This window comes from Cavia porcellus, unplaced genomic scaffold, assembly GCF_034190915.1.
Source record: "Cavia porcellus strain 051 isolate PalLab524CR breed Dunkin Hartley unplaced genomic scaffold, mCavPor4.1 scaffold_22, whole genome shotgun sequence".
NCBI lineage: Eukaryota > Metazoa > Chordata > Mammalia > Rodentia > Caviidae > Cavia > Cavia porcellus.
In genome coordinates, this window is record NW_026947505.1 from 49,324,555 (window position 1) to 49,336,747 (window position 12,193).

The window sequence follows — 12,193 nt, forward strand, 5'->3', positions numbered from 1 at the left end:
GGTCACTGGAAGGTAAAGTCCTTGTGACTGAATATTACTTCTGTCATAGAAGTATAATTTTCAACTAAGGCCAGAAGAGAAAAGTTGATTGCTGTTGTACTTGGTTAATCACTTAAAGAGTAAGTCCCCTTTCATCCTTAATATCCTAATGATATAAGTAATTATTTCTTTCTACACCTATTTGATTTTGCTCCCAATGATAATCTTATGAATTAGTTTTGTTTATTGCAGATACTGCTTAAAGCTCTATTATTAGACTTTCTCTTCCTGAGAAGTGAAGATTAGTAGGAAAGGCAGATGAAGATAGTCCTTGCTATGGTTTAGATCTACAGTGACCCCAATAGGCTTACGTGTTCAGACCTGGGGTTTTTGGAAAGTGACTGGCTTATGGAGGCCCTATACTCATCAGCAGATTGATCCATTGCTGAATTCATAGCTAACTGTGTTAGGAGGTGAGGCCTGGCTGGAAGCGGTGTGTCCCTGGGGTCATGCCTTTGGAGTATACATATTCTACCCCACTGTTCTGTCTCCTAGCTGCCGTGAGGTGAGCAGCTTCCCTCTGTAATGCTGTTCTACTATGACGTTTCTGCCCTTGAAGCCAGTAAAGCGAAGAATGAATCTCTACCCCTCAAACTGCAAGCCAAACTGAATCTCTCCTCCTTTAGGTTGTCGGTGTTTGACAGTCTGTCTCAATGACAGGAAAGCTGAGTAATCCAGTACACAAGGTGTAATAGCTCCCTGGTGTCCATGCTTTCATAATTCCCAAAACTATACATACAATAGATTTTATTAGAATTAAATTATGATAGCAACTTTAGCTTTCAAATAAGGAGATTATGTGGGTCTTTAAAATAGGGAGCTTCTTTGCGCCTTTTAAAAGAAGACATTGTTCTCCAGTCACAGAATGGCAATTCAGAGGGTCAAGGTATGGGGACTCCAACCACTGCTGCTGCTGACTTAGAAAGAAAAAGGCCAATGTCAATGAGTAAGAGCTACTTCTAGTTCAGAGAAGCTCCCAAGTGACAGGCAGTAAGGAAAAAGAGACCTTAATCTTGCAACCACAAAGCACTGAATTCTGCCAACAAGAATGGGTTTAAAAAGCAGATGAGATCGTAGTCTGTCCAGCTGACACTTTATCCTTGTGATACCCTTAACAAAGAACCCAAATACACCATGTGAGACTCATGACCACAGAACTATGACCCAAAACAATGGATATTATTTTAAGATGCCAGATGTTACCTTGTTACACAGCACAAAAAACTAATACAAAATCACGTGGATATAAAGAACAGTTCAGATACTCTCCATCATTTAGAGATGACACTGTGCCTGACAGTATGACAAAAGGTGCTACCTAGATGTGACTCAATACCTCTGTTGTTACTTCTGTAAACAATTATCAATATATAGCATTGACAGGTACTTCAGATTGCTATAGCTTCCAGAAGTCAAAAGCCACTATGAGGGTGGTGATATTCTTCCAAATGGTAATATACTAGTTTTTAAAATTTAATTATCTAGAAATGTGAAGGGAGGCAGAGGTGGTATTCTTAAAAACATACAAAGTATGATAATGTCTCAGAGATATTATGTGAGAAAACAAAAAATTTAGACTGATGAGAAGCACAAATTTCTAAAATAATTTATAGCTTAACTGAGCAATAATTCCACTATAACTTAGTGTTTACCTCACCTAACACTGTATTACGTATATTTTAAGATATGTTATCTCATGCCCTCAGTGAGTAGGTAATTACCTGTAGAATGAATGAAGGTAATAACAGTGAGGCTAGAAAACAAAGAGGACTTTGTTATCATGATTTTTTAAAAAATCAAATGTTACAAAATGTTAACAAATGTCAAATCTAGATAATAGGTACACAGTTACTTGTAATTAGACTCTGTATTTTTCCTACATTTTTATTTTTTGAAAAATGATTTTATTCACATTTTTTGTGACAAATGTGAAGAAAAATATATTTCTCTTTGAGCAGAGGAAACTCAGTTTTTTTTAAAGCTATTTAAACTTAAAAACTTAGTAGTACAAGTAAACCAGGAGTTCTCATCTTTACTCTCTAGAGCAGTACTCTTCCATTTTATCATGAGGAACAGATTTTATTTCTAACTAGGAATGGGGAGAGGAGCAGCACATGGTATACATACAGTCAGCTGACTGTAGAGAAGGCAGAAGATGAGGTCCAGCCTGGAGACCTGGACACAGCCAATCAGGATTTCCTGTCCATAGACAAGGGGTCTAGAGCCAATGTGAACAGAAAGGTCTATAAACTACGGACTACTACAGTTTATATCTGCGTTCCCCAAAGCCTCATGCAGTCACAGGTAGGCCCTGGGGAGGTAACCTGATCATGGGGCATAACAGTCAGTGGCTTAGTCTCCTGATGAGTTTATAGCTAACTGTGATTTGAGAGATGACGCTTAGTTAGAGGCGGTGGCCACTGGAAGTGTGATTTGAAGAGTTATCTCCCTCCCTCTGCCTTCAGCTGTCTCTGTTTCTGGCTCCTCTGCCATGACCTTCTGCCACACTGCCCTGCATTGGAGCCAGCTGACTATGGACTGAAACTTCTACAAACTGTGCGCCAAAATAAGTGTTTCTTCCTTACAGTAATGGGTATCAGGTATTGCATCTAGCAATGAGAAAGTAACTGAGACGAAGACTAATGACCAAAGTAAGAGGATTGAAAGTGAGAAAGCAAAGCAGTGGCCTAATTAGAATGTCTGAGACTTATGAGAGGATCTAACTAAAAAGGGAAGTGTGTGTATACAGGTAATCCTGGATGCCTTTTAGGGAAATAGTAGTCCTTAATGTGGCATTCCGCTTGATTTAATTCTCTTTTATTGCCAGAAAACAAATTTTTAAAGAGGCAAATCTGAGATATTAAAAAATATATTTTAATGACATACAAACATAAATTAAAAACCTTGGTTCTGGTTTCCATGTACTTTAGAATAATTATTAATTATGCTATTTTTTTACCTTTATAATTTCCAATTTTTATTTCATGTAGTTCTCCAATTTCAAAGGAGCCTTAAGTATTATCATATAATAAATTAAAATAAAATGAAATTATAATATGTTGATCTCACAATTTTGGACACTGACTTATGTAACTAACACTTGTTGCAACTTACTGAGTAGTCTCATATTTTATAGATTTAAAAGATACTGGATACCAATAGTAGTTTTCATCGCAACAATGAATTTTTAGTTAATTTCCCCAGCCTTAATTATTTATAATTAAGTAAAGGAGAGATGACTCTAGAATTACCAGTAAGCTGTAATCACATTCTCCAGTCCATGGTACTCTCTTTTCCAATCTTCAGATTACTACAGAATAGATTTGCCCACTTTATCATCATTTTCCACTGCAATACATGCTAGCTACCAGAGAAACAGAAAGCTGAATGCAGATATTCTCCTTCCATAGACTTTATTTATAAAAATGTATTAACAGATGCACACCAGGGGGTGACACCAGGACACTGAACTTGCAGCATTCAGGGCCTCCTTACCTCCCTTCCACCCAGCTTCTTCCTAAAATCTCGACAGTTCACAAAGAGTTTGAGAAGAGTGGATAACTGCTGCAACGATGTACTATTTTTTCGCTTGTGTGTTTGTCTGGTAGGATTTTTTAGGTACCTGTTATCAGATTTAGAACCAAATGATTGCCAGGCAGGCGCCTGTTCCACTAAGCAATATCCATGGCCCAACAGCATACTGTTTTGAAGCACTGGAGAATTGTTTTGACCTGTGGTCAGATGGTCACTCGATCGATTAAAATGATCAGACTAAGCAGAGTATCCAGGGTAAAGTCCATATGCCAATGGACTGGATCCAGTATCCACAGAGGGCATGAGCATTGACATATTCAGCCTACAGACTGGAAGCCAAAAGACTGTTTCAGAATGTCTGCCAAGATGGGAAGACAATAGGTCTTGGTGCACAACACACTATTTCCATTCTTTTGGATGGGAAATTTACATTGCAGGACTCTAGAATAATTATGGTACATGTTGACTCTGCAGTCTTGTCTGACCATACAGCAATGGCCTCCTGGATCCTTCCCTACATGGCCTGTGCTACACTAACCCTGAGCAGGCATATAAATAGCTACAGTCTATACAGCAGTAGCAGGGACCCAGGTTATCTATCTGGCTATCTTGCAAATGGGCAGGCAGATATGGTGCCTCACCAATATCCATATGCAAGACTCTCTATGGACAGCAGCTTGCCAACCAAGTCATCATTCATGAGTGGTATCAAGATGATGACAATGATTTGCTCTTAAGCATGCTGGCCAGAGCAGCCACAGGCATGGCTCTAGGGTCTCTGTCCTGGGTCTTTCGAGTCTTTAAGATCTTAAATAAAAAGAAAAACAAAAACAAAAAAGATCTTAAATGCATAACTTCTGATAATTCTGTGTGAAATAATATGACTTGCACTGCATTTCTGCTCATGAGAGAAGTTTTTAATAGTTAAATAGTTAAAACAGTTCTTTCTGAAGAATTTTTCCTCATAACTGTAACTAACCCATGCAAGTACCACAGATTAGGGCTTACACTGAGTTGTTTAGTCAAAATATGGACTCTGAGGGCACCGGCTTATTCCAAGACATTCTTTGTGGAATTCCTGAAATACTTTATTTGAACATACCTGTCTTGAAAGGTATTTTCTTCTTAAATGCGGTGCTTATAAGATAACTTGTTTTCTTGTTAAGCAAATAATATAGTTATGAATGAGTGAGTGATCATGAAAAGACAAACTGAAGCTTCTTTTGTTTAGTCTCAAACTCTGAAACCTTAGACCAGACTGGCTACAAGATAACTTAGGAGTGGTGGGGCTGGTGAACTGCACGGTGGTTTTCCCAAAATAACAAACACCATGAGAGCTCCATGACCTGCCCTGGGGGCTCTGCATGCACCACCACGGCAGATTGCTCAGGATGAGAGACCACAATTGTAGCTATTCTTCTCGTGGCTGAGACAAAACACACAATGTCAAAGTTAAAGGAGGAAAGGTTTACTTAGCTCACAGTTTATAGAGTTTTCAGATCATAATTGGCTACTTCACAGCAGGGTGGCTTGGCAAAGGAGAAGGTCATGGCAGGCAGAATGCAGCAAAGCAACAAAGGGACCTTAACAGCATCTTTCTGTCCCTTTTATATTGCATCTAGGTTGCCGGTATTGGGCCAGTGCCAAACCCATCAGTAGCCTGATTCAGTGATCGCATATCCTTAATCCCAGCATCACACACCCTAGTTCCAGCCACCTCTGAAAAAGTCCCACCTATGACCACATGAGGCTTTGAGGGAGACATCTAGACCTCAAAACATAACAGCCACCCTCCACCAACCCTTTAAAAACGATGCTTCAGACAGCCGCCTAATTTTATAGCTGCTGCTTCTTATGTTATTCCTGTTTGTTTTGCATAACAGTATTTGAAAAATTCCAAATTAGGAATTGATTAGGAAGCCTCTAAGTTTTAGAGCTTTATCTTTAAAGTTTAAAAAAAAAAAAAAAGCAGTCATAACAAGAGAATGAAGGTAGATTTGCGCTATTTTTAGTGTCTGCTTTAGATATATTTACTGTTGGCTGAATGCACTTAAAATCTGTTTTTGTCCTTGTTAAGAAAATAGTATTAAAAGAATGGCAAAAAAAAAAAAAAAAAAAAAAAAAAAAATGAAGAGAGAGCCACGGTTGGAATGTTCCTATCTCAGGTCTGCGAGGGACCACACTGGGCAGGGAAGATCTCCGACCCTCTGAATGCTGTCCTAGCAGGACTAGATACAGTGGCTAGAGGCCAAGCACTGGGATGGACCAAGGCTGGGCAGACTTAGCTACAGATGAGAAATGGAGCCTGGGGATGTGAGGGACCTGCTAATGACACCACTCACCCTGGCTGGCACCTCAGCCTTGTCTTTGTTCCTGAGCCATACATGGCAGAGAAGATTTCAGCTCTCAGATGTATAAAGGGCTGGAAAACACACAGTCCTGTACTTTTTACAAACACACATATTTCTTCTAGTATGAAATACATACTTCAATTATTTGTTTTTTCATGTTCTTAAGCTGTTCATTATTGCCTGCAGTTTTGTCCTGAAAATGTGTTTTCACAAAGGCTGGTTAGCACCATTAGGTCCCTTACCCATACCCTATATGGTCCCATTATCCCAAAACCCCAGAAAGCATCAACTGCTGTAATTCTGCTTGGCTGGTTACATATATGCTCTTTTAATGTACTGGTCAGTTGGCTCCCCCAAAAGAGGTGATGCATACATATGTGAATCTAGATGCCAACTGGATTCAACAGTGCCCAATATCTATCTATGCTTCTAGCTACTCCTAGGGGACTTGTTGACACGGGATATCCTTCTCCGTATGGGGTACATATAGGTACAAGTGACATGACAACACAGTACTGATGGTCTAAAGCATTGCTTCAATGTGTTGATTTTATATCCTATGTCATAAGAATGGCTTTCCTTCTGTCACATACATGTACCAGCATATACAAATAAAAATTAAAATTTTCAGTCATAAAGGATAAACTTGAGATAAATGCATGCAACTTGATACCATTCTCATAAATGAAACAAATGTGTAAACACATTGTCTCGCAGGGGTAAGAAACAGAGAGTCGGGGGCTGGGGATTTAGCTCAGTGGCATAAGTGCCTGCCTTGCAAGCAGGCAGTCGTGAGTTCGATCCCTGGTACCAATAAAAAAAAAAAAATGAAAAAGCCAAAGAAACAGAGAGTCAAAAATGTATAACAGACATTGTGAAGTGGGAAGAAACTGTTCAAAAGGAAAATGGAAGAGGGGGAGGAGAAAAGAAAGGAAGGGAAAGGGAAAAAATACACGATAATTATCTACTAATTTCTCTTGATTCATTAAAAAGAAAAGTTTCTGCTAATATCATTTGGAGAAATTTTTATGCCCATATCTTGTACTCTAACACTTTGAAGATAAAAATATGTAGTATATTAACTATTGTTATTGTATTATTGTTTTGAAATTGTTTTTATTTTTTCCATAAAAATTTTAAAAATAAAACAAAAATCATTATTAAAACTAAATGCTTTACTTGTAAAATATTAAAAGTCAATTTTTAATGTTGTATAATTGGGATGCTAATTTTTTCTAAAAGGAAAAAAAACAGTATTTCCAAAAGAGAATAGGAAAATAACAATTAAAACATTACATATTATCTTTATAGTAAATACAGTAAAAGATACAAGTAAGACATATTTTTCAAACACTATTAGCTCAAACTTTTCCTTGCAATGAACTAAGATAAACTATTCGTATAACTATTCTGTTTATACATATTTCTTTCCTTTTCCCTGCCTTCCTTTCTACTTTCTCCGACCACAGTTTTTCTTTTGAACAGTTTCTTCCCAGTTCACAGTATCTATTGTACATTTTGAGTCCTATTTACTCATTCCACTTCTCACACTAATGAGACAATATGATGTTTACACATGTGGGTCTGATTTATTGCACTTACGAGTATGATTTCAAGTTGCATTAATTTATCTATAAAACTCTGAAGGTTATACTGCTTTACAGCTGAATAGTACTTGTCACTTGATGGGCATTTAGATTGTTTCCAAGATTAGCTATTACAAATTGTGCAGCCATAAATACAGGTGTATGCACATAATATTGCTTCTGGGAAGATACACAGAAGGGGAATAGCTGAGTCAAATGGGACCTGTAATCCTACTTTACTGAGGAGTCTCCAAACTGATTTCCACAGTGGTTGCTCCAGTCTGCACTCCCACCAACAGTGGAGAAAGTTCCTTTTTCCCTACAGTCCAGTCAGCATTTGTTACTGGTTCATTTCTTGATGGAAGCCATTCTTTCTAGAGATGGAATCTCAGTGTTGTTTTAATTTGCCTCTCTAGATGACCAATGATGTTGAACATTTTTACATGGATTTATTTGTCATTTGTATTTGTTCATCTGAGAAGTGTATATTCATCTCAGACGCCCATTTTTGGCTTGAGTCTTTGGATTTTATAAGTGAAAATGTTAACATTAACCTAAAAGTTGATAAATTTTCTTTAAATATATTTTCTGTGATTTTAATCTACTCTTTCTTATAGCTTCAGGTACCCAATTATGTGGCTGTTCATGTGGTCATTACTTGAGGAAGAGTTAGAGATAACACATGGGAGATCAGAGAGACCCATCTGACTATTAATAACATGTTATGTTTGGATCAAAAATGTCCCCTGAACACCTCTTTTGTTTAGAGGCGGGACTTTTGCAAGGTGACTAGATTATGAAGATGCTAACCTTAAGAATGGACTAATCCACTGACTAGTTTATAGCTGACTGAGCTCTTCCAAGGTAGCTCTTCCAAGGTAGGGCCAACCTGGGGGAATAACTCACTGAGTCTATCTTGTTCCTGACTCTTACGCTCTCTCTCTGCTTCCAGCAAACCTGGGTGAGCAGCTTAGTTTTACCGCATACTCCTCATCATCATGATCTGCCTAACCGAGGCGCAGAAGCAATCGAGTCAAGTGGCCATGGACCAAAACCTCTGAAACTGTGTGCAAAAACAAACCTTTCTTCCTTTAAGGTGATTTTCTCATAGTGTCATAGTGTCAGAAAGCTAACACATAACTCAAAAATGACATGTCTTTATTGGTTTTATGTTTATTACTGATTCTGAACTTACTATAGGTACTCTGTGTAATCCATTAAAACAGATACATATTTGTTTCATGATTGTCTTTATTGAGAGAATTTGGGAAGATTCTATCTGTAAATTTTCTATTGTTTTCAACAAATCAATGACCTTATTTTCTCCTTTCAGAAAAGTATAAAATCTGCCATCATATAATGAAAATTTTTTCCCTAGTAAGATGGAGACAACATCTTACAGCTTCAAGTAACTGGTACTAAGACAACCCTCCTATTTACTAAAATAAAAATGTGTTTTCACAATTAATGATAATTTTAAAGACTACTTCATGAAGAACAAATGGACTAATTTTCTTTTTGTTCAATCTGTCAGAATAAGCTAATATTCACTGTATAATGATCAATATCTACTGAATGAAAAAAGTTAAGAAAATGATTTGTTCTTCATTGGCCAGGCCAATTAGTTCTAACTGCATTGCTTTCACACAGACAGCAAACTACCCTTTAATGTATTATTCATTTCATAAAACATAAATACTCTATGCTTACTATTTATGCAACATATGTACAGTAGCCTAGCTATAACTTTGAATAACAAGACAAACATCTCCAATGGTGAAACTCTGAACAATGAAAAATAAGTCCAACTCTTAATATGCTAGGAAAGGTACTCTTTACCATCTTGAAAGTTTACATCAAGAAAGAGAAAGAATTTATACTATTATTAGAAAGTTTACAGGAAACGAATTTTACAACTTGAAGGAATACCCTTTCTCAAATCATAACTTGGCAATTACAACAAATTCTTATATATTTTCAATTAAATTTACCTTGATACAATAAGATTTAAAGTGATCGTAGAATTTTTAAAAGTCTGTAAAAAGCAGCAAAGATGTTTCTGTGCTCTAAAAAAAATACCCTTAAAGGAAAGGTTTAAAGAAGGATGTAGCAGAGAAAACATAAAAAAACTGTTAATAGTTTTTAAATATTTATAAGATTATTACAGAAAGCTTAAGAATCTTTTTTTTTTTTTTTGAACCAACAATAAAATCTTAGGGCTAAGCCTGGTTACACAGGGCAGTAATCCCAGCTGAAGGATAAGGCAAGAAAATCATACGTTTGAGATCAGCTTGGGAAACTCGGCCAGACTCTGCCTCAAAATAAAAAGTTACAAGGGCTGGGCATGTGGCTCACTATCAGGCCCTGGATTCAATTACTCTGCAATACCACAAAAAGAAGAAAAGAAAATGAAAGAGGAAAAAAGGAGGAGGAACTACTTAGGTAACATATTTAGTTCAGGCTTGATTGCTAAACACTGAAATAGACACATTTAAGAACATACCTTCAAACTTCTCTGTAATGTTGGAGGTTAAGGAAATACACTTGCTAACGTATTTGTATCTTTCTCAATATGCTTTACAACATGGTGGAAGAAAAGAAAAAAGTCTATAATTTAACTCTGCAGGGAAACAGTCACTCCTGTTTTGTCAATTAGGTGGCATTTCTTTCTTTTAAAATCCCTCATAGATAGGGAAGTAGTAGCAAAAACACCATAAATTTCTGGTAAGGCAGACTGAAACTGCTTAAGTATGACATTACTGTGATAAAAATTTTAAATATCCAGAGCTAAGCAGCAGCAGCTAAAATTAGGATAAAATGAAGAAACAACCACAGTACGTAGACTCCTACACACCAAAGCCAAATGTGTAAGCATCAAATGCTTGCCAAGCACCCATTCTACTCATCCTGTTTGAGTTAGCAAATTTCATCAGAATAATCCATCTCACATGTAGGCTGCTGTCTGTTTTCCCTCCGAACACTGCAAATACTAACAGTGAAAGAGGGAAAAGGCACTTCTACCGTCAAGGGAAAATACATACATCCTATCAAACCAAACGTGTAATGACCATGCAAAGAAAAAATACTGTTACTTGATGTCTGTGGAATGAGGGCGACAGGCCAACATAAACTGTGAACTGGGATCCAACAGCTGAACAAGAAGCCAGCCAGCCAGCCTTTCTGGTAAGCTGTGAAAACTGTGGGGTCCAGAAAGAGCAAAGGCAGCGCCTCCTGTGAGCCTACCTGGGCTGGAGCTGAGAATCAATCCCAAATGGGGCATCCTCCACACCTGCTCACCATCCCCACCACCACCCCCGCAGGCAACAGGCTGGTCTGGAGGACAGGAGCTGATAGCAACTGAGATACAAAAAGCAAAGGAGTGCTTGTATTGTCTGGTTGACTTTGCAGGCCAGGGGCCAGCAGTTTGAGCATCTGTTGGGAGGATGATAATATGTAATATAGCAAATATGGGGATTTCCTTCTGTCTGTCTTTGAAGTCCAATATTGTTCTGTTTTGTTTTGTTCTGACTTTGTTTTATTCAATGTTTTGATTGGTTTTATTCTGTTTTGGATTCATTTTGCTACATCTGACAGAATGGGCAACTTTTATGAAGATAACAAGATATACCACAGTAGCTATTGTCTTCCTAGTATCCCACTTTGAAGTTCTGTACCAATTTTGCTGCTTTGTTTTGATTAGCTTTGTTCTGTTTGTTTTGTTGGATTTCATTATCTTTAAAATTAAAAAAAGAACAAAAATAATAGAAACATTCAGTGACAGAATGCACCAAAGTTATGTTCCTGTTTTTATGTAAAATCAAAGCCAGTAAGAATAAGGAACAGAAAGAGAAATAAAAGGCTGCTGTAGAATTCAATTTACTTACATACACATAACAAGCTACTCAGACCATTAAGGTTTACACTGCTGTTTACATGAAATTTAGTCTCACTGGCGCATGATCCCACTCCAAAGTCTTTCAGGAGTCTCTGTCATTAATGTAACAACTTTTCATTAATCATGCTGCTCTTACTGTAAACTGATTAAAGTTTACTCAAACACTTTCATTCTCACTTTTCTGATAAATAGCATTCTTGGGCAGCAAGAACTTGTTGGTCAAAGTTTTGTTCTTGAATTCCTTTGAAATTGTGGAGTAACATAAATCCCACAATCCAAATTCTGGGCCCTTACCCAGTTTTTCCTTTTGTTGATGTCGACACTGGAAGGCTATGGGCTTTTTTTTTTTCTTTGTTTTGTTTTTTCAGACAGGGTCTCACCATGTACCCAGGCTAGCTTCAAACTCGTGGTGACCCTCCTGCCTCAACCTTCTGAGTGCCAGGAAAGGCTGTATTCTTGCAGACCAGTTTATCTTAACCAACACTAATTTATCAAACCATTCAAACAATTTGTCTCATTCCTTTTCCTAATGTTGTAGAAAACTTAACAGAGTCCTATATATGTATTTAAGAATTATAGAAGTATGAATCATAGAAGAAGTATAGAATTATAGAAGTATAGAAGAAGTATGAATCATTTCATTTGCTTCTATTGCTTGCTGGCTATTGGCATTATCCCTGGTAGCAAATTTCTTTTTCTTTTCAGGGAAAAGAAAATTCATCAATACATTAACATAAGCCACATGAACAGACTTGACATAGTGCCAAATACAGTTCAAGCAAATTCTT

At 37.2% G+C, this 12,193-nt stretch overlaps 1 protein-coding gene and 1 pseudogene across 2 annotated transcripts in view; one reads left to right on the plus strand and one right to left on the minus strand.

Annotated features, from left to right (window-relative positions):
- Positions 1-12,193, minus strand: part of Me1 (malic enzyme 1) — a 160,347-nt gene that overhangs the window by 96,873 nt on the left and 51,281 nt on the right. The window lies entirely within an intron of this gene.
- Positions 3,684-4,447, plus strand: LOC111758283 (pleckstrin homology domain-containing family B member 2-like; annotated as a pseudogene).